At 31.4% G+C, this 27368-nt stretch overlaps 1 protein-coding gene across 11 annotated transcripts in view; it reads left to right on the top strand.

Moving 5' to 3' along the window:
- LOC114326616 (hemicentin-2-like) overlaps positions 1-27368 on the top strand; it is a 1177760-nt gene that overhangs the window by 583099 nt on the left and 567293 nt on the right. For 3 of the 11 annotated variants that reach the window (XM_050647784.1, XM_050647786.1, XM_050647787.1), the window contains one exon: positions 9678-9706. The exons of the other annotated variants lie outside the window; for them this stretch is intronic. The gene's annotated coding sequence lies outside the window, so the exon portion shown is untranslated. The remainder of the gene's footprint in view (positions 1-9677; positions 9707-27368) is intronic. 11 annotated transcript variants of the gene reach the window in all.

Raw genomic sequence — 27368 nt, 5'->3', positions numbered from 1 at the left:
ATTAAAAAAAATCGAGTTTCATTTTGTAACTTCAAAGAGCTGTAACTTCTTTTGTGTCCATATTTGTACTAAGGTAAGTTAGGTTAATTCGAACTATTTTTGGTCCCAGAATATGTGGTTTAATTTATGACCTGTATTTTTGTTACACCCTGTATAGCCCGATCAGGGAACGCAAAATTTTACGAAAACCTCCAAAAAAATAAAGGAAGGATGAAAATTTGGGACTAGGTAGTTGAAATTGTCTATTATTATATAAGAAAAAGTTTACAATTCTACATTCCCTCCATTTTACAAAAATTGGAAAATACGGGGTGAAAAATTTTTTCTCGGGGGTGAAAAAATATACGTTCAAAAGAAGTCCGGAATTGGATAAAATGACTAATTCTAAGTAACTTTTGTTCTATAGAGTTTTTTTACTAAGTCAATACTTTTCGAGTTATTTGCGAGTGAATGTGTTCATTTTTAACTAAAAAAAAAATGTTTTTGGACTCTTACTGTTAATGGTATATATGTATACATGTAACTGTAAATGGTTAATAGGACTGTTAATTAATGGAAAAAAGAAGGTTTTTCGGAGATAACTCAAAAAGTAAGTATTTTAGCGAAAAAAATATTCTTAGTAAAAATATAGCTTATAAAAAATTGAAAAAATGGTGTATGCGTGAGGTCTGCAGACCCAGTAGAAGCAGAGTTGCAGCTGATGAAATTCTTCGTCAAATTCCAAATCGTATACTTCAATATGAAATAACCAAAAAAAGGAGCACTCTTCGGGGAAAATTCATTTTAACTTTTTGAAAGTGTTTAAAAAAGGTTTATTTTTGTTTTTTAAATAAACTTTTAACATAAAAAGTAAGTGAGTTACGCTCAAAATATTGTTGGTACCTTTTATTTTTTGGTAAGAAAATGGCGAAAATCACCCCTTAATTAGCTTCTCAAATAAAATTAATCGTTACCGCTTTACAAGTTACTTGACTTATGTATTGTTTATATTATCTATAAGTTTCATTGGTTCAGAGTGCTCAGTTTTGAAAAAATTGGGTTTAAAATATAACGTTTTTTTTTTTTTAATTATGAAAAAAATCATAATTGTTTATGGAATTAACTTAAAAACAGCCAGGAATACCTAAAATCTCAAAGAGTAATAAAATGTACGCTTTGCTTTTCTGAATATTTTTGATTTTTAGTTTTCTTGTTAGACAAAAATTGGTTATGCTATGTCTGTTCAAAATTTGCCTAAACTCGTGATTCTTCGTTATTCATTCAAGCCATTTTAACTCCAGCTTTTTCAAAACGAAGCACTTTTTTTTAATGGCTTTAGGATTAGACCATGTGGCCAGAAACAAAGTAAATAGTACATACATAAACATAATATATCTTAGCTAAACTATCTAATTATTAATCTAATTTAAGGTTATCTAAGTCTGACCGACCTTTTTGTTAAGAATAGATATAATAAATATATTATTTTCAAAGTGAATTTTTGCTAAATTAATCTTAATAAAAATTTTGGGATAAGGACAAGGGTCACACTTTTCGCATTCAAGGGTTTTTCTTTTTTCTTAATAATTATTGATTACCTATATACCCACCCCACACGGTAAGGCAGGCATGTAGGCAATCAAAAGGAAAGACATTTAAGGTCACAAGCCTAATCTAGTCATTCTATAACTTAATTTTACAGTCATACAGGAAAAACAAAATAAAATCAAAAATACGTTTATCACTCAGTGCCAAAAGATACATAACATTATAGGGACCGTAAACGTTTAAACTTCTTAAATTTTTTGTAAGAATGTCCGACTGATGTGTGTACTTTGAACCGATGAAACTTACAGATCAGATAAATAATACATAGACAAGGTAACTTGTGAAGTGGTAATGTTAAAATTTATATGTGATGCTAATTAGAGGGTGATTTTCGTGATTTTTTTACCAAAAAATAAAAGGGACCAACAATATTTTGAACGTACATAATTCACTTATTTTTAATGTTACAAGTTTTTTTAAAAAAACAAAAATAAACCTTTTTTTAAACACTTTAAAATAGTTAAAATGAATTTCCTCTAAAAAGGACCATTTTTGGGTTATTTCACATTGAAATATTCGATTTGGAATTTGACGAAGAAGAACCTACTTTTCATTAGCTGCAACTCTGCTTCTACTGGGTCTGCGGACCTCACGCATACACCATTCTTTTCAATTTTATATAAGCTATATTTTTACTAAGAATATTTTTTTCGCTAAAATACTTACTTTTTGAGTTATATCCGAAAAACCGTCTAAAAACATGTTTTATTTTGTTAAACATGAACATATTCACTCGCAAATAACTCGAAAAGTATTGACTTAGTGAAAAACCTCTATAAAAAAGAAAAGTTGTTTAGAATTAGTCATTTTATCCAATTCCGGTCTTATTTTTAATGTATTTTTTTCATCTTCGAGAGGGGGGTATTCCCCTCCATTTTCGTAAAATGGAGGGGATGTAGAATTGTAAACTTTTTCTTATATATTAACAGACAATTTCAACTAGCTATTCCCAAATTTTCATCCTTCCTTTATTTTTTTTGGGGTCAGATTGTTATTGTTCTTTGATCGGGCTAGTGATTACGAAATTCACAGCACTATAAGGTCTGTAGGTACAGATCACAATGGACTTAATTTCTAATAAAATAATTCAATCCGAAAAAAATATTCAAATAACGACGTTGCTGGAATTATAGAATTTCCCAACAGTTGGTAGTTTTAAAAACGGTTCTAAACAATGATCATCCTCTCAATTTTCTTGTCAGAGTATAAATAGTATTTTTCACTCGTTTGATTCGTTGTTTGTATTTAAATATTTTTGTAAGTGTAACCCTCATCTTCACTGTTAACTCTGGATCTGCTGGACATCATAACGAAACCAATTAAGTGTAATCTGCATTTAATAATGACAAACATCAATTTACAGCGATAATATTTAGCTTATTGTTGTAGATAATAGCTTGAACTTGATATACACACATATATATTATATATCAAGTGGGTGTGTATTTAATCACGTCGTGTTAAGATGGAATCTCCATTATTACAGTCCATTACATTGTATCGATAGGCTTGTGAAATTTGACACAACCCACTTACCGCATCAATGATCTCAGCCAATCACTCGAAAAGAAAATTCTACATAATTGTAGAAGAACTTACTCTTGTTATACAAATACAGATTGTAGGTTGGTCAGAAAAACTAAACATTTCAAAGTTCATAACATGATATCAAACAGAACTTTCTTCTTATGGTGCTGTGGACCCATAGTGCGTTGGCGAATTATCTTAGTCAGACGTCTTTCTGACTGTTGCTGTGGAGAGTGAAACTTCTTATTTAACAATCTTTTCTTTTAAATGAACATTCTAAATATACATTATTTCCTTTAGTACTTACTTTAAAGAAAACAGTGTTTATAATAATATTTATAATAATTTAAAAAGTATAATATATTTATGGAGGATTTCAAAACTAATATCATTTCTAAACAAAATTTAAAATCCACAGTATGGTGAAGATATGTAAGATATGTAAAATGAAGAATTTGACAGACAGCCTGTAGAGTCAACGGAGACAGTAGCAGCAATGGTCACCAAAATAACCAACGAGGAAGTGGCTCAAGCGCTTCAAAAAATAAAGAAAGGAAAAGCGGTAGGACCAGATGATATTCCTGGGGAAGTATGGAGAGCATTGGGAGAGACAGGAACAAGGTGGCTAGCAGGTCTATTTAATAGAATTATGGAAGTCGGACAAATGCCAGACGAATGGAGAAGCAGTATACTGGTACCTGTTTACAAAAACAAGGGATATATACAACAATGTACAAACTACAGGGCTATAAAACTGCTTAGCCACACCATGAAAATATGGGAAAGAGTAATTGACAGACGGATACGTGAAGAGACCGAAATATCCGAGAATCAATTTGGCTTTATGCAGGGTAGATCAACAACAGATGCAATTTTCATTATAAGGCAGTTGATGGAAAAATACAGGAGTAAAGAAACAAACGCTCATATGGTATTCATTGATCTTGAGAAAGCATATGATAGAGTTCCTCGAGAGATTCTGTGGTGGGCACTCAATAAGAAAGGAGTCCCTGGTGAATATGTAAAGATTGTGAGGGATATGTATGAGGGAGTAACGACTAGTGTTAGGACAGGTGTGGGAGAGACTGATAAATTTCATGTGAAAGTAGGATTGCACCAAGGCTCTGTGCTTAGTCCGTATTTATTCTCATTAGTTTTGGACCAGATAACAGCGAAACTACAGGGTAACATTCCATGGTGCTTAATGTATGCTGATGATGTCGTGTTAGTAGGAAATAGTGAAAGAGACTTAGAACAAAAACTGGAACAGTGGAGACAAGCTCTGGAGGAAAAAGGTTTAAAACTTAGTAGGACAAAAACAGAGTATTTGGAATGTTCATTTAAAGATGGAGCTACTACAAATAAAATGGTATCTTTGGATGGTGAAATGATTGTGAAAAGCAATAGTTTTAAGTACCTAGGATCGGTATTACAGAGTAATGGAGAAATAGATGGAGATGCATGCAGTAGAATTAGGGCTGGATGGATGAAGTGGAAAGAAGCGAGTGGTGTGTTGTGTGACAGAAAAATTCCAATGAAGCTGAAGGGAAAATTCTATAAAACAGCCATAAGACCGGCTATGATGTACGGGACTGAATGTTGGGCAGTGAAAAAGAAAGAGGAACAACGAATGCATGTGGCGGAAATGAGAATGCTTAGATGGATGAGTGGAGTGACAAAGAAGGATAAAATTAGAAATGAGTATATTAGGGGAAGTCTAGGTGTGGCACCAATTGATGCCAAAATGAGAGAGCATAGGTTAAGATGGTTCGGTCATGTTCAACGTCGAGACGTTAATCACCCAATACGAAGAATAGCTGAAGTGCAGATTCCTGGAAGGAGTAGGAGAGGAAGACCAAACAAGACCTGGGGGGAGGCGATAAGGCAGGACATGTTGGTAAAGGGGATTAACATTGATATGCCCCAAGACAGAATTGTGTGGAGAAATGCAATTAGGGAAGCCGACCCCGCATAGGGATAAGGCAAAGAGAATGATGATGATGATGGTGAAGATATGTAACCCTTACCTCTTAATAACAGCCAGATCAGTACCGTTGATTCTGTGAAATTTCTTGGTATTTTTTTAGACAGCAACCTTAAATGGTCCCACCATATCGATTTGTTAAGGAAGAAACTATCTTCAGCTTGCTATGCTATAAGATCTGTTTCGAATGAACTCAATTTAGCATCTTCCAAAATAACATATTTTTCTTTGTTCGAGTCACATCTTCGTTATGGTCTTCCTTTTTGGGGTTCTGGTACAGCTGCCCAATTCGATGTTATTTTCAAATTACAAAAAAGAGCAATTAGATCTCTGTTTGGCCTCAGAAGAACAACACATTGCAGAAGTTACTTCAGAGATCACAGAATTTTAACCCTTCCATCTTTGTATATTTTAGAAACTGTTTGCTTAATTCGTAAACATCTACATGTCTTTCCACCAAGACCTAATCATGACTACTTCACGAGAAATTCTACGTTTGACGTTTATATGCCGACCCCGTCCTCTGAGTTAGTAAAGAAATCTATATTATATTCCGCAAAAAAACTTTACAACCATCTCCCTCTACAACTTAAATCTGCAGCATCTTTCCCCAAATTCCGTAAACTGACAAAAGCCTACCTATCTGAAAGACCATATTATTCAGTAGAAGATTTTCTTAATCAATAACTAAGAAATTACAGTACCCTTTGCACAAGTAGTATTTTTATTATCATTTTTTTTTGTCTATATTTGGGTGTCATATGCAGCAGCTTAACTTTTAAACTTATTAATTAGTATGTAGACTATGCATTTGCAATTTACTTAAATTTTGCAATTGATTACTTCTGTTTAACTTCATTATTATTGTTATTATTGTAAATATATTGACGATTTATGTAATTTTAGTAAATTGGATTGTTATTGTTTTGTTTTCTTGACTTTTTATAAGCTTTTTCGATAAAATTGTACAATTTTTCATGACAATAAAGCATATTTCTATTCTATTCTATTCTGTAGATGATGTGTTTTCAATATGGCCTCATAGATCAGAATTGTTGGATACATTCCTGAATATTATAAACCATCAAGAAGAGACAATAAAATTTACAATGGAAAAGGAATACAATAACACCCTGCCTCTCCTCGATGTTTTAGTCTCAAAGAAGGATACTGGATATGAGACTCAAGTGTATAGAAAACCAACACACACCAACAAATATCTCAATTACAAATAAAATCACAACATCAACGTTAAGAAGGGAATCATTAAATCCTTATATATACAGGGTGTAACGAAAATACAGGTCATAAATTTAATCACATATTCTGGGATCAAAAATAGTTTGATTGAACATAACTTACCTTAGTACAAATGTGCATATAAAAAAAGTTACAACCCTTTGAAGTTACAAAATGAAAATCGATTTTTTCCAATATATCGAAAACTATTAAAGATTTTTTATTGAAAATGGACATATGGCATTTTTATGACAGTATCATCTTAAGAAAAAATTATAGTCAAATTTGGACACCCTATAAAAATTTTATGGGGGTTTAGTTCCTTTAAGTCCCCCCAAACTTTTGTGTACGTTCCAAATAAATTGTTATTGTAGTACCATTACTTAAACACAATATTTTTAAAACTTTTTTGGCTCTTAGTACTTTTTCGAAAATTCAGTTTTTATCGAGATATTTTAAATATTTGTCAAATCCACCACATATTTGTATATGGTTAAGTACGATTATGGAGACTTGGTAAAAATATGAAAATTTATGTATGATTTACATTTTTAGGTATATTTTGAACCGTATTAAAAAGGAAGCCATATCTCGATAAAAGTTGCCTTCTTGAAAAAATACAAAGAGGCAAAAAAGTTTTAAAAACATTTTGTTTAACTAATGGTATCGCAGTAATAGTTTAATTGGAGCGTACACAAACATTTGGTGGGTTTAAAGGAACAAAACCCCCATAAAATTTTTATGTAAACATATTAAAAAAGAAGCCGCAACTCGATAAAAACTGCCTTATCGAAAAAATACTAAGAGCCAAAAAAGTTTTAAAAATATTGAATTTAACTAATGGTAACACAATAATAATTTAATTTGAACGTACAGAAAAGTTTGGGGGGGTTTAAGGGAACAAAACCCCATAAAATTTTTATGGGGAGCACACATTTCACTATAATTTTTCTTTAAGATGCTCCTGCCGTAAGAATGCCACATATTTATTTTCAATAAAAAATCTCTAATAGTTTTCGATATATTCGAACAAATCGATTTCCATTTTGTAACTTCAAAGGGCTATAACTTTTTTTATGTGCATATTTGTACTAAGGTAAGTTAGGTTCATTCGAACTATTTTTGGTCCCAGAATATGTGATTTAATTTATGACCTGTATTTTTGTTACACCCTGTATATATAGAGCCAAAATTACTTGTTCTAACGAAAATTCATTTTTAGAAGAAAAACAATTGTTAACATCTGTTTTATTAAAAAATGATTATCCTTTATCGTTTAAAAATAAGGAATTGTCAAGATTGGATCTAATGGAACAGAACAACTTAGAACGGGATCCTACAACATTCACAAGAAATAATACGAGGAAAATATCAATACCATATATAAAAGGACTATCCGAGAAACGTAAAACAATAGGAAATAAATTCAACATTTCAACAACATTCAAAACAACAAACACATTGATATCTACTCTATCTAAAACTAAACCTAACAATGAACAAGAAATAACAAAGAATTACATTTATAAAATACCTTGTGAATGCGAACAATTTTATTTAGGTGAAACATCAAGACCATTAAACGTTAGAATAAGTGAACATCAGTCTTATATTAAAAATAGAGAATTTGATAGATCTCAAATATGTCAACACGCATGGAATAATGAACATAGAGTTCAGTGGAGAGATTCAAGTATAGTCCTGAAAGAATCAGATTGTAAAAAGAGAAAAATCAAAGAAGCGGCTCTAATTATGCTAAATGAAACCAATTGTGTCGCAAACTCCTCGGTAGAATGCAGTAGGATGTGGTTACCCATACTGAAAGAGGAAGTCAATAGAAAGAAAATACCACGATTAGTAAGTCAATAACATATCGAGTTAGTACATATTTTATATTGTAGTATTACTTATTGTATATATCTATGTATTATTAATATTATTTATAATTTAAACATATTAAAGTCAGAATTTGGTATTAGTTTCTTGAGAGTAAATTAAATGTAAGACCAAATACTTTCGATGACGGGATAGTATCACGAGGTTTTTTCCTGGTTTTCCCTCGTGATTTACTATGGAATCTCTAACGCGAGAATTTTACTCTCATCGTTGAATTTGGTTGTCTTTGTAAAGACCGATCGCATGCTATGATTTTTTGTGACGGATATTCTTGAGTTGGGGTTGATTTCATGTAATCGAATGAACTATCTTTCAGTAAAGTCGTCCCAGGAACGCAACTCATAAATATTGGCAATATCATTTTAAAGTCTTCTACTTTAAAATGTATAATATATGTCTTAATTGCCAATATAAATGAGTCAGATTAAATAAATTATTAGAAGAATATTTTACTTAGCAACAACATTTTGGTTTATTTTAGTAGTATTTTGTATTTTGACAACGACACCCGATTAGGGCGTCGAAACGTTAATAAAATTATTTGTTTCAATTTAATTGTGGCTTATTTCCCATAGAATACAGTTTATCAGAAAACAGTGTAGGTATACCACTCGGTTTGATCGTACAAAATTTTAGTCCTTTTTCTTCAATAATTGTCTCCGGTGTTCCAGATTTTACCTACATCCCTTCAAGTATATCTTCTAATGTCATATGTTACACATTTCTGGGGAATTCTGTACCTACATGAAAAAATATTTTGTTTTAGCAATATTAATTGTTTGAAAAACTCTGCGGATTTTCCCGCGATTTACACGATATGTAATAGGTCTGGATCCCGCGTATAAAAAAAAAGTTGATTAATAGCAAGCTGAAAATTTTTTAATTGCTTAAGGGTGTCTAGTCGGACAAACTTTGATATATGGGAACACTGGAACAGGGGCAGTTTTAATTGTGGAACAGGTTAAAAATTTGGAACGCTCATACCACTAAAACGGCACATTTATTTTGTCCGACAGAACAGACTTAAACTTTTCGAACAGAGATTAAACTCTCATGCAAAAATCAGACTGCTATTTATCACCAAATGGGCGTTTTAATGAGTGGAACATGTAGAATATGTCAAATGCCAGAAATGATGACAGGTGATAAATAGTAGTCTGATTTTTGCATGAGAGTTTAACCTCTGTTCGGAGAGTTTAAGTCTGTTCTGTCGGACAAAATAAATGTGCCGTTTTCGTGGTGTGGCCGTTCCAAATTTTTAACCTGTTCCACAATTAAAACTGCCCCTGTTCCAGTGTTCCCATATATCAAAGTTTATCCGACTAGACACCCTTAAGCTATTAACAAATTTTCAGCTTGCTATTAATCAACTTTTTTTTCATACGCGGGATCCAGACCTATAAATTCTCTGGTAAATATTTGAAATATTTTTTTGTTGTTGCAGGTATGCGGCTCGAATTCAACCAATTCGGGGTGAGTTTATTATACGAAATTAATAAAGCGTATGCATATTTTTTGTTTTATATTTTTCAGTTATCATAAAGGATTTATTAATGAATAATAAACCATTGACTTCACATAGGTCAAAGTACATACACAGCATATACTGTTAGGCAAAAAATGAAAAATTAAATATTACAGTATTTAGAGCCCAAACTATAAAGGTTGTTAGTAAATAAATGTGACAAACTTTGTGAAAAAATACGGGGAAAAATAATGACACTTTCCTCTATAAATGTATGTCCGCAAATGCTTCGTTTCCGAGATGCGGGTTCTTACTAAATTCTTCTTCTTCAAGTGCCATCTTCGTTCCGAAGGTTGGCGATCATCAGGGCTATACGTATTCGAAACTGCTGACCGAAACAATTCGTTGTTGCTACAGCTATTCCATGCCCGTATATTCTTTAGCCAGGAGTTTCGTCTTCTTCCTATGGACCTTTTTCCTGGTATCTTCTCCTGCATAATTATTCGAAGCAGTTCATATCTTTCGTCTCTTGTAATGTGTCCCAAGTATTGCAATTTTCGTTTTTTGATCGTAAATATGACTTACTTTTCTTTATTCATTCTTCTCAAGACCTCGACGTTTGTGACTCTCTCCGTCCATGATATTCTCAAGATTCTGCGATACATCCACAGTTCAAATGCCTCTAATTTTTGGTATTAATCTTTTTCAGCGTCCATGACTCCATTCCGCAGAACAGCACAGAAAGTACGTAACATCTCATCAGGCGAAGTTTCATTTCAAGGCTCAAATCTCTTCCACAGAACACTCTCTTCATTTTAGTGAATATGGATCTGGCAATTTATATTCTTATTTTGATTTCTGCTGAGCTATCGTTGTCTTCATTTATTAAAGTGCCTTAATATTTGTATTTGCTAACTCGATCGATAATTTCATTGTGTAAATATAAATTTTGGACATTTCGTGTTGATTTCGATATTACCATAAATTTAGTTTTCTTTATGTTCAAAGATAGTCCATATTCTTCGCTGCAGTCTGCTATCTTATTCACCAATGTCTGTAGCTCTTCAAGTGTTTCTGCGATCAGAACGGTGTCGTCGGCAAATCTCAGATTGTTTAATCTAACACCATTTATTTTAATACCTATGGATTGCTCAGAGATTGTTCTATTCATTACGTCTTCGGAATAAAGATTAAACAGGGTTGGTGACAGTATACACCCTTGTCTCACACCTCACTTTATTTCAGTTTCTTCAGTGGTATTATTCTCTACTCTCACTACTGCTTTCTGATTGTAGTACATATTTGCTATTAGTCGGATGTCTCGTTTATCTAAATTCTTTTCTGCCAGGAGTCTGATTAGATGATCATGCCGCACTTTATCAAAGGCCTTGTTATAATCTATGAAACACATGAATACATCTTGATTTATGTCAAGACATCTTTGAAACATAACGTTCAGTGCAAACAACGCCTCTCTTGTTCCGAGTCCATTTCGGAATCCAAACTGGGTATCATTGATGTCCATTTCCGGTTTTCTGTGTACTCTAGTGTGTATAATTTGCAGGAATATTTTCAGTACATGGCTCGTTAAACTGATTGTACGGTAATCACTACATTGTTTGGCATTCATCTTTTTTGGTATAATAACAAAGGTGGATAAAAGCCATTCTTGTGGTATTTTTCCTGATGTATAAATGCTATTGAAAACTTCAACTAAAATGTTGATCGAGTTTTCTTCTATCAGTTTAAGGATTTCCGTTGGTATTTCATGTGGACCTGGGGCTTTACCGTTTTTCATTCTTTTTAGCGCGTACATTACTTCCTCTTCCGTTATTTCTGGACCTTCGTCTCCTTGTATGTTACTTAGTTCAGATTGTTGTCTATCATCTGCAAAGAGTTCTTTAACATAGTTTTTCCATGTCTTCAACTGTTCTTCTAGTTTTGTTATTATGTTTCCGTTGACATTATACAGGATATTTGGCTGCTTACGTTTTTGTGTACCGGCAAGTTCTTTCACTTTTTTATGTACATTAAAAATATCATGTTTTGCCTGCAATTGCTCTATTTCTTCACATTTGATTTCTTTCTGTATTTGTTTATACCTTTGTTCGTTTTTTCCTTTCATTATTCTCCGATTGTCCATGAGAAGAAGGATTTTATCAGTCATCCATCTTTGTTTTATTTTTGGTTTTTCTTTAGTAGAATTTTCTTCGCAGGAATTGTTATCGTCATTTTTACGTTTTGCCATTTTTTATCTATGTTGTTTGTTGGCTGAGATGTTTCTTTTTCATGAAGTATTTTCAAATTATTATTAATACATCTTTGCAGTTCATCCTTTACCTCCAGGTTACATAAATGACTGACGTCTATCTGGTTATCTGGTATCTTACTAACTGACAATATTTTTATTTATTGCTTTGAAACCGGTTGAGATATATGCAAGTAAAATTTGATGGGTTTTAAAATATAGTTATTGCGGGTTTTTGACATACAATTAACGGGGGAAGGAGCAAAATCTTGGTCCAATGCTATTTAAATGCATTTGTTTAAATCCTGAGAAAACTAATAAATATTTGTGAAAAAATTAAACGCAGAATAAAAGATTACATTATTACCGAGGGTCGAAAGTCCCTTAGAATATACAAAAATTTCTTTTGAATGAGATCTTTGACACTAAAAATCACACTAAATTTTCTTGTTACCCCTGTAACTTATTAAAATAAACATTATAGAAGTTCTCAGGGACTTTCGGCCCTATTTAAATAGCATTGGACCTCTAGCTTTTGCTACTATCCCCTTAAGAATTTTAAATTCATTATGTAAAAGCAGCTTCTTTGACTTTTCTCTTTGTCATAATCTGTTTCTTTTATGGTTTTTAATGCATGTTTACAAGAAAGTAATTTTAGAACCTAGATTTGTCTTCTTCCATCGATTGAAGTTGTAGCTTTCTAAAATCATTATTTTTTTAATGTTACGCAAAATTGTTCAGCATTGTAGTATCAAAATCAGAAGTCACAAATGAATTTATTGACTGCCTCTAATGGGAACTTACTACAATTTCAGTTAAAATTATGTTTATTTGTTGTGTCTATATCCATTTCGGAAAACCGTTTTTTAAATAAAATCTAAAAATCGTGTAATTTATATTTTAACAATTATGTTCGACGTGGAAAACAACATAAACGTATTTTCAATTGATATTGTGGATCATTTCAATTACAGATAGTTAATGAACCAGATGCCACAAGAAGATAGATTCAGAACAATATTAAAAAAATTAAGATCGCTTTCTGAAATCTCGCAGTTCTAACCAGAAGCAGAATTCTTGGAACGCCAGTATGTGCTATGGAGAATGCGATGTGTCAACTAAATTAGCAAAGTAAATTGGGGTGCATCAGCGTTAATCCGCACCAAATCTGCCCCCCTTCACGGCTTTCGAAACTATGCTAAATATACACCGACTAGTCAGAGGGTTGTTTATTACGCCGTAGGTAAATGCAACTGACCTTGATCGTATAAGCCAGTGTTTGCAAGTTTATTCGATGAAGCTGCATGCATGTTTTCTACATAACTGATCGGATATTGCATACAGAGGCAGGAGATTTAATTATGTTGCTTTATCTAAAAAGTATTGACTCAAAAACTATATTAACATTAACAAAGTAAGTTATCAATCGAAGTAGAACAGAAAACGACAATAAATGTCGTTCCCATACCAGCAGATTGACAACAGGTGGAATACTTTCTTTGGTTACAACCTCCCAAGATTTTCAAAAATTATAAATCATACAGGATGCCGAGGAAATTAAGATGAGAGAATTGAGAGAATAATTTACTCTTTTGTAGGAGTATTAAGGAATCTTTTTTGTTGGAACTTTTACCACGCTCAGCAGATGGGTTGTGAATTATTTAAAATACTCTCATCTTAATTTCCTCGGCATCCTATATGATTTATAAATTTTGAAACACATGTGAACAGCAAATGATCTGTTTGGGCCATTATGACATTTTCGACCTGTTCTTAGTATCACACCAGGCTGATATTAGGTGAGATACAGTAGACAATTATAGCCAGCAAATTCCATTTTTCTTAATAGCTTTTATATGTGTCTCAAAATTTTACTTTCAAAGCTAGTCTTAATCTTTCCTCACTTTTAGAGATTGTTCATGTTTCTGAATCATATGGGAATACCGATTTTATCTTGCTGCGTTATTTGATCTTAGTTGCCTACTTAAGTCCTGATAACATTTATTGCCAATAATTCTTCACGTTCAATGTTGTTCTCAGATGTAAGTAGGGATGCTAACTATGTAATGTTTTTACCCCCTCAATGTTGTATTATCTTTATATATTACGATAATCATATTAAGAAACCAGAAATCACCATTTTCTATTTTTTTCCTACTTTCCAACATAGTCGAGGAAATGAAACTGAAAAAATGGTAAAACCTCGCAATTTTTTCGTCCAGCATCGATTTGTACAAAAATTTGGGATTAGGCTCATTTCATCCTCTAGTTCATTTTCTATATTGAGCCGTTGTACGCTTTTGGTTTTTTAAGGGTAAAAACTATCCCTAATTGTAAACAATTATAAAATAACATTTTAAACTTTAATATTGTCAACATTTGGTTCTTATTAGTTACATCTTGATTGTTTTATGCTTTAAGATATACTATCATAATATTTCAACCCTTAAAACCGCCCTTGTTGGAGCTATATATAAAAATTTTACGTATCCTAAAAGAATAATTTAGATTTACATAAAAATTTGGGATTAGGATCATCTCACCCTGTACTTCATATTCTGTATCATGCTTAAGTGCGTTGATTATTTTTAAGGGTGTAAACTACCCCTTATTTTCAAAAATTATATAAAAACATTGTAAACTTTAATATTGGTAAAATTGGGTTTGATTGGTTAAATAATGATTGTTTTATGCTTTAGGATAAAATATCATAATATTTCAACCCTTAAAAACCACCCTTAATATTATTACAATTTTTATAACTAGATAATTTAATAGATCTATACAGAAAAAAAGTGGAATTAAAGCATTACAAAAACATTTATTTACACAAAAATACGAATTTACAAATATGTACAAATACAAATACAAATAGTTGTTTACTCATCTTTCAGTATACGAACCGGTTCTGTGGTGTTATACATACATTGAAAATGATCCATAAGCGGACTATTCAAATTTTTCGAAAAAAAAAATTCGTTTTATAAAGATAGCTCCTTTATTTTTGGCTTAAAAAGTTTTTTTAAAAACAATTTTGTAGGAGTTTTGAAGAGCTATAAGACTGTGTAAACTAAATTTCGTAAGATCCCTTAGTTTTTAATTGGGGTGGGTTTAAAGGGCTCGAATATGGGGGAGTTTGCTCGTAAATAGAGGTTTTAAACATCTATATCTCGCTAACTTTTCATTGTATTGAAAATTTATGTACACAGGAAGTTTAGTTATGAAAAAAGCTACAATTTAATAATCCACCATTTTTTTCGTATCTCCAGTAGTTTCTGAAATATTTTGAAGTAAACGGCGAAAAATACAAAATTGCAAAAAATCAATTTTTATTTAAACTCCAATTTTTCTAAAATTAGGCCATTTAAATAGATCAAACTTCTTGGTTGTATTGATAATACAAATATAAAAGGAATTACAGAAAGGTCAAGACCCATTTTAATTAGGAGGGTAGTTAGGGGGTTGTTTTCACTGATTTTTTCGTAGAGAAAAGCAGGCACCGATCTTTTTTTGATCATAAGTCGGTCAACTTTCATGCTAAAAACTTTTTACAATCAATGTTTTTAAAAACAATTAATATTATGTAAATTAATAGGTTAATATTGCTAAATTTACCAACTTGACTAGTTTTATTTCTTTTTATCTCACAACTTAATACGTTTTCCATCTTTTGTGCTATTTTGCCGGTTATTAGTGCGCTCATCACTGTATGTATTACCAAATTACCGTATAAAAAACTTGAGTAAAGAAGCAAGAACAGAAAAATCACGATTTTCTGTTTATTCTTACTTTCCAACAACACTTTTATCAAAATAACACCATAATGTTTTATATATCCTTTTATATTCAAATCACTTTTTTAAAAATCAACTAACTTTATTCAGCTCCGATCTTGGCCGTATTCCAACATCTTCTTTTATATGACACTGTCTCTCCCTATCTCCTTAAAAAAGAGCATACAACCTTTTACTTTTCTTATTATAATATTATTAGGAATACAAGTAAAATCTGCTGGAAAGCGCAGTGACGAAAAGCAAAAATCTGTGCTGAATATATACTATAATTATAATTTTCTTGTTCTTGTATTTTCTAAGGACCCCTCTGATCCGAGCTTTAGGTTTTTCTTTATTTATGGAGTTTATTGTTTGTGGGTAAGGATTTTCTTGACTTTTTAGTACTCTACGATCTTCCATTTTTTTGTTTGGTTTCTTTAGTACTTTTTTTTTCTTTTTTTCATGTTTGGGGCCGAACTTGTATTGTGTTATTGCTATTTATTTGTTTAGATTGTTTACATCTCTTTTTGTTGTGTTCCTGAGTAAGTGACTGCTGAGATATGTTTCAAAGTCAGGTTCATTTGTTGGATGTAACCATAGTTCACTTTTTCTACTTTTAGTTATCTTTATCATTATCATTAGTTCGATAATCCTTTGTGAGTCGTGATTTGTTTTCATGACAATCTTTTGACTTTTTTTCTGTATTTCCTCTTTTCTTTCTTCGATTATTATCTTTTCTTTCTTCCTTAACAGCATATATTCTTCTTCTGTCTTTTATGTCTTCTGTCGTTGTGATAGGTACTTGCTTGCATACATATTTTTTTTTCTGATATGTATCGGCATTCTTCATCAAACCATTTTTCTCCATTTCTTTTTACCTTTCCTGCATGCCCTGGATTTTACCATATAGCGACTGTTTTACAGCATCATAGGCCGATTATTGCAATTCTAACGCCATTGTTTTCTGTTTTGCCATGAATCTATTTCTATATTTCTTCTGTTCATGGCTATATTGATCCCTTTTTCCCAAGACTTTTTTGGTCTTCCTTTTTTCCTTCTTTGGGATCCACCTCCAGGTTTTAATCGGTAATCTCTCATCATTCATTCTTCTTATGTGTCCGTACCACGATAGTTGTTTTCTCTCTAACGTATCAGTTAATGTTGTTTCCACCTTCATCATTTCTTTTATTCTATCGGTTATTACATGATCGTGTAATGTTAATCAACAGCATCTTCGCCAAAAATTGTTCTCTACTGCGTTTATTCGGTTCTGCATTTTCTTATTTATTGTCCAGATTTCTGAGCCATATGTAACTGTACTTTCAATAAATGTTTTATATAGTTGTTTTTTGTACTTTCTCATATACCTTTACTCCATAGTAATGAGTTTATCATACTTGTGATGGTCTTCCTCTACCTAATTTTTGTTGTATGTCTGTTTCGCCGTTTCCATCTTCCGTCAATGTAACTCCCAGGTATCTATATTCTTTAGTGTTTTTTATTATTTTTCCTTCTAAGTCTAGGTCTTCGCCTGTGCAGCCTATTGTCATATATTCTGTTTTGTTTGTATTTATTTCCAGACCCCAATCTTCATAGTCCTCTATCAGTTTTCGAACCATATAAGCAGCGTCCTCTGTATCCTCCGCTAGAACCACCTGATCGTCAGCAAATAACAAAGTAGTCAGATTACCCTCTTCTATTTGTACTCCCATTTTCTCACATTTTCTGAACCATTTCTTCAGAGACACGTTTATATAAATTTTGAAGAGGGTAGGGGACAGGCAGCATCCCTGTCTTAAACCCTTGTTAATCTGAAAGTATTCTGAGTGTCCATCTCTCGTTTTTATATAACTACTGTTTGCTTGGTAAAAACTTTTCACCGCATTAATGTACTGTGGGTGTACATTGTTCTCTATTAGACATTCCCAAAGTCTATTTACCGGTACACTGTCATAGGCTTTCCTCAAATCTATAAATACTAGATGTAGCTGACTCCCATATGCTAGTGATTTTTCAATTAATTGTTTTATACAAAACAGGTTATCAATACACGATCTTCCTGCTCTAAAACCACTCTGCTCCTTCCAGTCCTCATATTGACTTTCTATCCTATCTCGTAGTACTCTGCCGTACAGTCTACCTGCGGAAGCTATAACACTGAATCGTCTGTAGTTTGTACCATATATGTATTACCAAATTACCATATAAACAAACTTGAATAAAGACGCAAGAACATAAAAATCACGATTTTCTATTTCCTCTTACTTTCCAACAACACTTTTATCAAAGTAACACCATAATGTTTTTCCTTTTATATTCAAATCACTTTTTTAAAAATCAACTAACTTTATTCAGCTCCGATCTTGGCCGTATTCCAACATCTTCTTTTATATGACACTGTCTCCCCCTATCTCCTTAAAAAAGAGCATCCAACCTTTTACTTTTCTTATTATAATATTATTAGGAATACAAGTAAAATCTGCGGGAAAGCGCAGTGACGAAAAGCAAAAATCTGTGCTGAATATATACTATAATTATAATTTTCTTGTTCTTGTATTTTCTAAGGACCCCTCTGATGTGAGCTTTAGGTTTTTCTTTATTTATGGAGTTTATTGTTTGTGGGTAAGGATATTCTTGACTTTTTAGTACTCTACGATCTTCCATTTTTCTGTTTGGTTTCTTTACTACTTTTTCTTTTCTTTTTTTCATATTTGGGGCCGAACTTGTATTGTGTTATTGCTATTTCTTTGTTTAGATTGTTTACATCTCTTTTTGTTGTGTTTCTGAGTAAGTGACTGCTGATATATGTTTAAAAGTTAGGTTCATTTGTTGGATGTAACCATAGTTCACTTTTTTTACTGTTCGTTATCTTTATCATTATCATTAGCTCGATAATCCTTTATGAGGCGTGATTTGTTGTCATTGCAATCTGTTGACTTTGTTTCTGTATTTCCTCTTTTCTTTCTTCGATTATTATCTTTTCTTTCTTCCTTAACAGCATATATTCTTCTTCTGTCTTTTGTGTCTTCTGTCGTTATGATAGGTACTTGTTGGCATTCATAATTTTTTTAAACGCTTTTATTTAGTTCAATCGTTTGCGTCAAATCTTTAGACGTTAATTTGACTGCCTTTTCTTCAATGGAAATGAATGAAATTTTGCAGACATATGGATTCGCGGACCAATACACGAATAGTCGATCAATATTTTTATGTTTATGAATTGTTTAAATAAAAAAAACACGATTTTAATGGAAAATGCTTAAAGTTTCTTGTTTTTTACAATGTAGAAACTTGAAACTTTTACAGATTGTACCTAATAATATGAACTATACATAATTTCACTTTTTACGTTATTTGTTTACGTTATGCTTCATATATAAACAATAAAATTTCAAATTTATCCAGTTTCAGTCCGATTTCTATCCAGTTTTCAGCGAAAAAAAGTTATGGCACCGCAGAGGGACGAATGCTACCCTTAGTATTGTCGTGGGCTTCGACTGTCCGTAAAATGCAAGGTTCGACTGTTGACTACGCTGCGCTGTCGTGAACTTGGGCCCGAAAGTGTTTGCGTAAGGACAGGCTTAAAAGCCTGCATTGAGCCAGCAAAGCTTACGTTTCATTGAGCCGATTTTGTATGCATACAAGGGTGAACCCCGCTCGGTGTAGCTGCTCAGATGGATATAGCATGCGCTCCCTTACATATATCTAAACCGCAAACCGGTTGAAACGAAGAGTGTACGCGCCAAGCGGCGATCACCGACGTATCCAATATGTGGAGCTACTACACCGAGCGAGGTTTACCCTTGTATGGATACGTACCTTTAGACGGCTTGAGCATCGAAGAACTGCATTGCGAGAAATTAACAGCGTCTACACCGTGCAACAGTAAAGTATTACAAGAGATGGAAATACTGCGAAAACTGTAATAGTCGTAAATAATGATTTTGATTTAAGAAATGTATGAAGAAATTACAGAAAATGTACAATGTATATATCAAAAGTTAAAATAAATGCAAAAAAGGTATCTGTCATATACCTACATCCTTTTTTTAAACATGCCGATATATTTTAATGTTTGAAAAGTGTAAGACTAAAAAGTAAACAATAAAACAATATGAAATTTTTTTTTAAGAAACGCTTTTATTTAGTTATGAGTGACTAAAAGTTGAAATATAAAAAAATCAATTAAAAAGCAAAAAATAAAAAAAAATCAAACTCGACGGATTATTCGAAAAAAACGTTCGTTAAAAAATTGAAAAAATCTAACGCAATCGTCAAAGAAAAGCGTGGCGCGTCTTCATCGAATATACGGTTTTCACACCACGCTTTTCTTTAACGAATGTTAGATTTTTTCATTTTTTTAACGAACGTTTTTTTTCAAATTAATAATCCGTCGAGTATGTATTTTTAATGTAATGTATGTAATACATGTTTGTAATTATTAAAATATAATGTATATCAGTTAAAATTAGGAAATTGTGTCTATGAAAAAGATAAAAAAAAATTTGAGCTGGCCAATTGGTTCAAACCAAGGTAATACATCTAAACACACACAGACAATCCGTCGAGTTTGATTTTTTTTATTTTTGCTTTTTAGTTGATTTTTTTTATATTTTAACTTCTAGTCACTCATAACTAAATAAAAGCCTTCTTAAAAGTTTTTTAAAAAATTTTTTTTCATATTGTTTTATTTTCTGATATGTATCGGCATTCTTCATCAAACCATTTTTCTCAATTTCTTTTTACCTCTTCCTGTGTGCCCTTGATTCTTCCATATATGTATTACCAAATTACCATATAAAAAACTTAAAGAAGCAAGAGTAAAGAAGCAAGAACATAAAAATCACGATTTTCTATTTTTTCTTACTTTCCAACAACACTTTTATCAAAGTAACACCATAATGTTTTTCCCTTTATATTCAAATCACTTTTTTAAAAATCAACTAACTTTATTCAGCTCCGATCTTGGCCGTATTCCAACATCTTCTTTTATACGACACTGTCTCCCCCTATCTCCTTAAAAAAGAGCATCCAACCTTTTACTTTTCTTATTATAATATTATTAGGAATACAAGTAAAATCTGCGGGAAAGCGGCGGAGTGACGAAAAGAAAAAAATCTGTGCCGACTGCCTTCTGCCGTCGCGCTCTCATATTCCACGCTCAAACGCGAAAGATCACAGCCTAAAATTCCATCACGGAGACGATGGAGAAATCTTCAAAATCCTTCGAGAGGCAGCACGAACGGCCCTTGAAAACATACGACACAATGACATAAATATTAAATGGGTTATGTCTGTGACGATGAGAACAGATCGGTTCGAGAGAACTTGCTTTTCTAGAGATGAGCTATATAGAGCTGCTGGTTATTTATCACAGTCATTTGGGGATTGCTAGAAGAAAGACAGAAAAATATTGGCTTCGTGTTTTTAATTTAAACAGTTTATTAGGTTGGAGGGAGAACTTCTTGTATTCCCAACTTATTTTATGAAGACAATCCCTTTTTATTCCTTGTTCATTGCAAGTTTTAGGCCTAACAACATAGGCAAAGCAAACTTAATGCTTTAAATTGTGCAATTTTCTATTTGTTTTCCGTTTTATACCAAGTTTTTCTGATCAGCCTTTTACATTTTTATAAATATTTTTAAAGAAAGGAGATAAAAAAACATCGTTCTTTGCATATGTGATTCTGATTCATAGGTATCTAAATTTTTAAATTTTTTTTTGAATAGAACTATTTAACATGCAACCGTTGTAATACAACCATCTTCCTTTACAACTGAAATCTGCAACATCTTTCCCCAAGTTCCGTAAAAGGACAAAAGCTCATCTATCTAAAAGACCGTATTATTCAGTAGAAGAGTTTCTTAATGACTAACTAAGAAATTACAGTAATGTACAAGTAACCAAACTTATCTATATTTGGGTGTCACATGCAGCAGCTTAAACTTATTAGTTCCTGTGTCTATAAATAGTTTACTTTGTTGTATGTTCACTTTGCAATTTCTATAAATTGTTGCAATATATCGATTTTGTTTTTTTTTCTTTACTTTATTAACTTATATTTTGTATTTATGTATATTTTTTTTATATTGACGATTTAGCAAATTTCAGAAAATTGTATTTGTTACTGTTATTGTTAGATATGATTTATTTATTTTTTTCTGACTTTAATTAAGCTTTGTCCATAAAATTTGTATTTGTAATTTTCAGTGGCAATAAAGCATATTTCTATTCTATTCTATTCTATAACATTACCGAGAAAATAATGTATTGGGACTCACCCTGTATTCGATATAAAGCAAGATAATAATAACAAGCTAAAGTTTTACTTTAATAAAATTATTAAATAATATTAAAATCAAAACTGTATGAGGTCAATTTTATGGTAACACCTTATAGCCCGATCAAAGAACAATCTGACCCCAAAAAAAATAAAGGAAGGATGAAACTTTGGGAATAGGTAGTTGAAATTGTCTATTATTATATAAGAAAAAGTTTACAATTCTACATCCCCTCCATTTTACAAAAATGGAGGAGAATACCCCCCTCTCGAAGGTGAAAAATATACATTCAAAATAAATCCGGAATTGGATAAAATGGCTAATTCTAAGCAACTTTTGTTCTATAGACTTTTTCCCTAAGTCAATACTTTTCGAATTATTTGCAAGTGAATATGTTCATTTGTTCTTTTTTAACAGAAAAAAACATGTTTTTGGACGGTTTTTCGGAGATAACTCAAAAAGTAAGTGTTTGAGAGAAAAAAATATTCTTAGCAAAAATATAGCTTATAAAAAACTGAAAAAAATGGTGTATGCTTGAGGTCTGTAGACCCAGTAGAAGCAGAGTTGGAGCTAATGAAAAGTAGGTTCTTCTTCATCAAATTCCAAATCAAATATTTCAATGTGAAATAACCCAAAAACGGAGCACTTTTCGGGGAAAATTCAATTCAACTTTTTTAAAGTGTTTAAGAAAAGGTTTATTGTTGTTTTTTAAAAAAAACTTGTAACATTAAAAGTAAGTGAGTTACGGTCAAAATATTGTTGGTCCCTCTTATTATTTGGTAAAAAATCGCGAAAATCACCACTTAATTAGCATCACAAATACATTTTATCATTACCACTTTACAAGTTACTTTGCTTCTGTACTATTTATATGATCTGTAAGATTCATCGGTTCAAAGTGCTTAGTTTTGAAAAAGCTGTATTTAAAATGGCTTGACCGAGTAACTAACCACGAGTTTAGGCAAATTTTGAACAGCATTAGCATAACCAATTTTTGTCTAACAAGAAAACAAAAAAGCAAAAATATTCAGAAAAGCAAAACGTACATTTTATTACTCTTTAAGATTTTTGGTTTTACTAATAATTTTTAAGTTAATTCCATGAAAAATTCCATTTTTTTTAAATTAAAAAAAAATGTTTTATTTTAAACCCAATTTTTTCCAAAATTGAGCACTTTGAACCAATGAAACTTATAGATAATATAAACAATACATAAGTAAAGTAACTTGTGAAGCGGTAACGATTAATTTTATTTGAGAAGCTAATAGGCTATTGATTATGTACTTATAGAAAGGAACTACAACGTTAACGGGGTTTTATTATTTCATATGGTCAATGAATCTCTATATATGAAAAGACCGCGGAGTGCTACCATTTAAAGGGGTGCGTTTTAGAGAAATGGGTGAATTAGTCCCTGGGCACAGGTTACATTAGGGTGAGTTCTATGCACTTTTGGTACAAACACGTCTACATAATAATTGTTCCTGGTCAAATTTCCTATCTAAATATAACTTTTTAAAGTCAAAGATACTTTTTTTTACAAAAATATATTCAAAAGAAAAAGCACAAAGAAACCCAAAAGAAAGAAATTTTGTTTTTTGTCCCATAACTTTTGTCCACGGGGATATAGGTATAGACATTGCTTCACAGAAAAAAAACTTACATATTTTGTCTTTAAAATGATGTTTGGTAAATGTCATTAGGATTTACAGTTTTCGAAATATCATTTTTCAAAATTCGCCACTCACAGCAATTTTGGGCAGTTTTCCTTGTTATTTCGCAAATATTGTTCTGTAACTTTTGTTCTACGTAACTTTAGGCATATGCAATGGTACATGTAAGAGGAATAGAAATCAATTACCTTTAAAATGTTCTACTGAATAATGTTGTACGACTTCTTTTAAAGAGGTTATCTTTTTCAAGACTTTATACTTTTAACGAGTTTTTATATTTTTTACGATTATTTTTTAAATTTCCCATTATAACTTTTTTTTTTACATTTGGGTATATATTATATAATAAAAAAGAAAACTTATTCTGTTTACTTTAAAATGGTGTATTATAAAGAATTCTAGGATTATTTTTGAATAAGATATACTTTTTCAAAATGTAATAAGTACTTGCAACGATTTTTGATTTTAGGATTATTTTTTAAATTTCTCATTATACCTTTTTTATGTGATTGTGTGTTATGATTGAATCTTATTTTTTATAGGCAATACTTTGGATCCACTTGACTCGGCCGGGCAAACTTCAAAATATGGATTAATTCCAATATTTACTGTCAAAGCTCCTGCACCACAAGCTTTGCTTGAAAAAATAGCATGTAAATGTACCAAATGATGTACAAAAAACTGCGGTTGCAGGAAGATAGGAATTAGTTGTTCAATATTCTGCAAAGGGTGCATGTGCATGGGTACTAATTGTGGGAACTCTAAGATAACAAGTGTCAGAGGAAGATATTGAAGTTAATGCTAACGAAGAGATGGACTTTGATTTTGAAAATTTTTTAAATGTCAACGTTTAAATAATTTTAACTAAAGTGATGTTTTCTAAGACTAATGTTTATGTAATTTTTGTAAAAGAAATAATTTTAAATAATACAGGTAAAAAAATATCAAAGAATCACTCGGTTTCCATTACATATTTAAATATAGATGATACACCATTTTAAAGAACAGAAAGTAAGCCCTCTTTATTGAGCAACATTTAGTATATTCATGTATAAGAAAGAAAAGTTAGAATTAGAAATTTCAAAAATAATCGTAAAAAATTAAAATTTTTTTTATATCAGGTATTATATAATATATAATATAATATTATATTATATATACTATATATAATATAATATTATATAATATATAATATATTATATAATAATATTATTTTATTTTTATATTATATCATAAAAAATCGTTAAAAGTATAAAACTTTGAAAAACCATAATCTCTTTTAAAAAAGTCGTACAACGTTATACAGTAGACCATTTTAAAGGTAATTGATTTCTATTCCTCTTACATGTACCATTGCGTAACCTAATTTATACCTAAAGTTACGTAGAAAAAAACTACAGAACAATATTTGCGAAATAACAAGAAAAAGTGCCCAAAACTGCTGTGAGTGGCGAACTTTGAAAAATTATATTTCGAAACCTATAAATCCTAATTACCTGTACTAAACAACATTTTAAAGAAAAAATATGTAGGTTTTTTTTCTGTAAAGCAATGTCTATACCTATATCCTCGTGGATAAAAGTTATGGGACGAAAAACAAAATTTCTTTCTTTTGCTTTTCTTTGTGCTTTTTCTTTTGAATATATTTTTGTAAAAAAAAAGTATCATTAACTTTAAAAAGCAATATTTAGATAGGAAATTTAACCAGGAACAATTTTTATGTAGATATGTTTGTACCAAAAGTGCATAGAACTCACCCTAATGTAACCTGTGCCCAGGGACTAATTCACCCATTTCTCAAAAACGCACCCCTTTAAATGGTAGCACTCCGCGGTTTTTTCATGATGTCCATTGATGTCCATTGACCATATGAAATAATAAAACCCCGTTAACGCTGTAGTTCCTTTTAGCTATCTTATTTCGAATATAATCAATAGCCTATAATTAGGGGGCGATTTTCACGATTTTTGTACCAAAAAATAAAAGGGACCAACAATATTTTGAGCGTAACTCACTTATTTTTAATGTAAGAAGTTTTTTTAAAAAACAAATAAATATATATCATTTTTTAAACACTTTTAAAAGTTGTAATGAATTTTCCCTGAAAAATGCTCTGTTTTTCGGTTATTTCACATTGAAATATTCGATTTGGAATTTGACGAAGAAGAACCTACTTTTCATTAGCTACAACTCTGCTTCTACTGGGTCTGCAGACTTCAGGCGTACACCATTTTTTTATATTTTTTATAAGCTATATTTTTACTAAGAATATTTTTTTCTCTAAATGCTTATTTTTTGAGTTATCTGCGAAAAACCGTCCAAAATCATGTTTTTTTTTTGTTAAAAATGAACACATTCACTAGCAAATAACTCGAAAAGTATTGACTTAGTGAAAAAACTCTATAGAACAAAAGTTGCTTAGAATTAGTCAGTTTATCCAATTACGGGCCTAGTTTGAACGTATATTTTTTCACTCCCGAGAAAATATTTTTCACCCCGTATTTCCCAAATTTTGTAAAATGGAGGGGATGTAGAATTGTAAACTTTTTCTCATATAATAATAGACAATTTCAACTACCTATTCCCAAATTTTCATCCTTTCTTTTTTTTTTTTTTCGTTAAATTTTGTGTTCCCTGATCGGGCTATTAGTGGTTTCCGAAATTTGTACACCAACGAATTACTTCAACAAAGAGTGCTTTTTGAGAGTTTATGATGCTTTTGATGCTCTCTGAACAAACTGAAATATAACACGGCTCTTGTTTCGTTTTACAACGAAATGATTATTTATTTATACAAATTAGTAATATCTATAAAATATTTTTGAAAATTTTAACAATCAAGAAAAAATATGGCAGCAATAAATAAATAAAAATTACAGTAAATACCCTGTATAACGTAACAACTTTTTATTGTTGCAGGGGGGAAGAAAATTTCGAGTATAAAATAAAATACAGGGATACGTACAAAATACGTATAGTTTGAAAAAATAACACAACAGGTAAATAGATCTGTAGCTACTGGGATTTTGAGGTTTCTTTCTTGGTTTTAACAAGACTATTATTTTAGATTTTCTCCATGATTTTAGTCTGCGAGGCTTTACAGCACATGTTGTAAGATACATGTATTGTTCCTTGGCTTAGATGCTTTATTTGTTCACTGTATGTATCGTCATCCACACCTGCTAATTTCTTGTTTTCTATCCTGTTCATACCATCGTGGAGTTCTTTTAGTATAAACAGAGTTCCTAGGTGGTTTGTCTCCTGATTCAGTCTTCTTCTAGTTTTTGGGTTTTACCTTGGTTCTTAGTTCTTCCATTCACTAGTAGTTGAGTAGTGACCTGGTCTGCAAGGTGTTTCATGTTCCTTAGGATCGGTGCTAAGTTTTTAATAAGATTTTTTGATAAATATTCATACTGAAACTATTAAAAATTTATCTATTTCTTCGTTGTCCAACTTGTTCTTCTGTTTTGTTACGTCATTTTTCTCCTCCTGACTATCTTCTTCTTTCTCTTCCGCTATTGCTGTTAGCGTCTCACGCATATCCTCGATAGACACTCCTCCCCTATACTTACCTTCTTTTTATTAACACATTCACGACCAACCGTCACAAATGTGTGACGGTGAAGTTTTCGTAAAAACTTCTGACACACATGTGTGACACCGAAGTTACGTGATGAAATGTAAAATAATTTTA

The sequence above is a fragment of the Diabrotica virgifera genome, chromosome 3 (assembly GCF_917563875.1).
Source record: "Diabrotica virgifera virgifera chromosome 3, PGI_DIABVI_V3a".
Lineage (NCBI taxonomy): Eukaryota > Metazoa > Arthropoda > Insecta > Coleoptera > Chrysomelidae > Diabrotica > Diabrotica virgifera.
The sequence above is the reverse complement of the archived record's forward strand: the minus strand, read 5'-3'. Positions and strand labels throughout refer to the sequence as shown.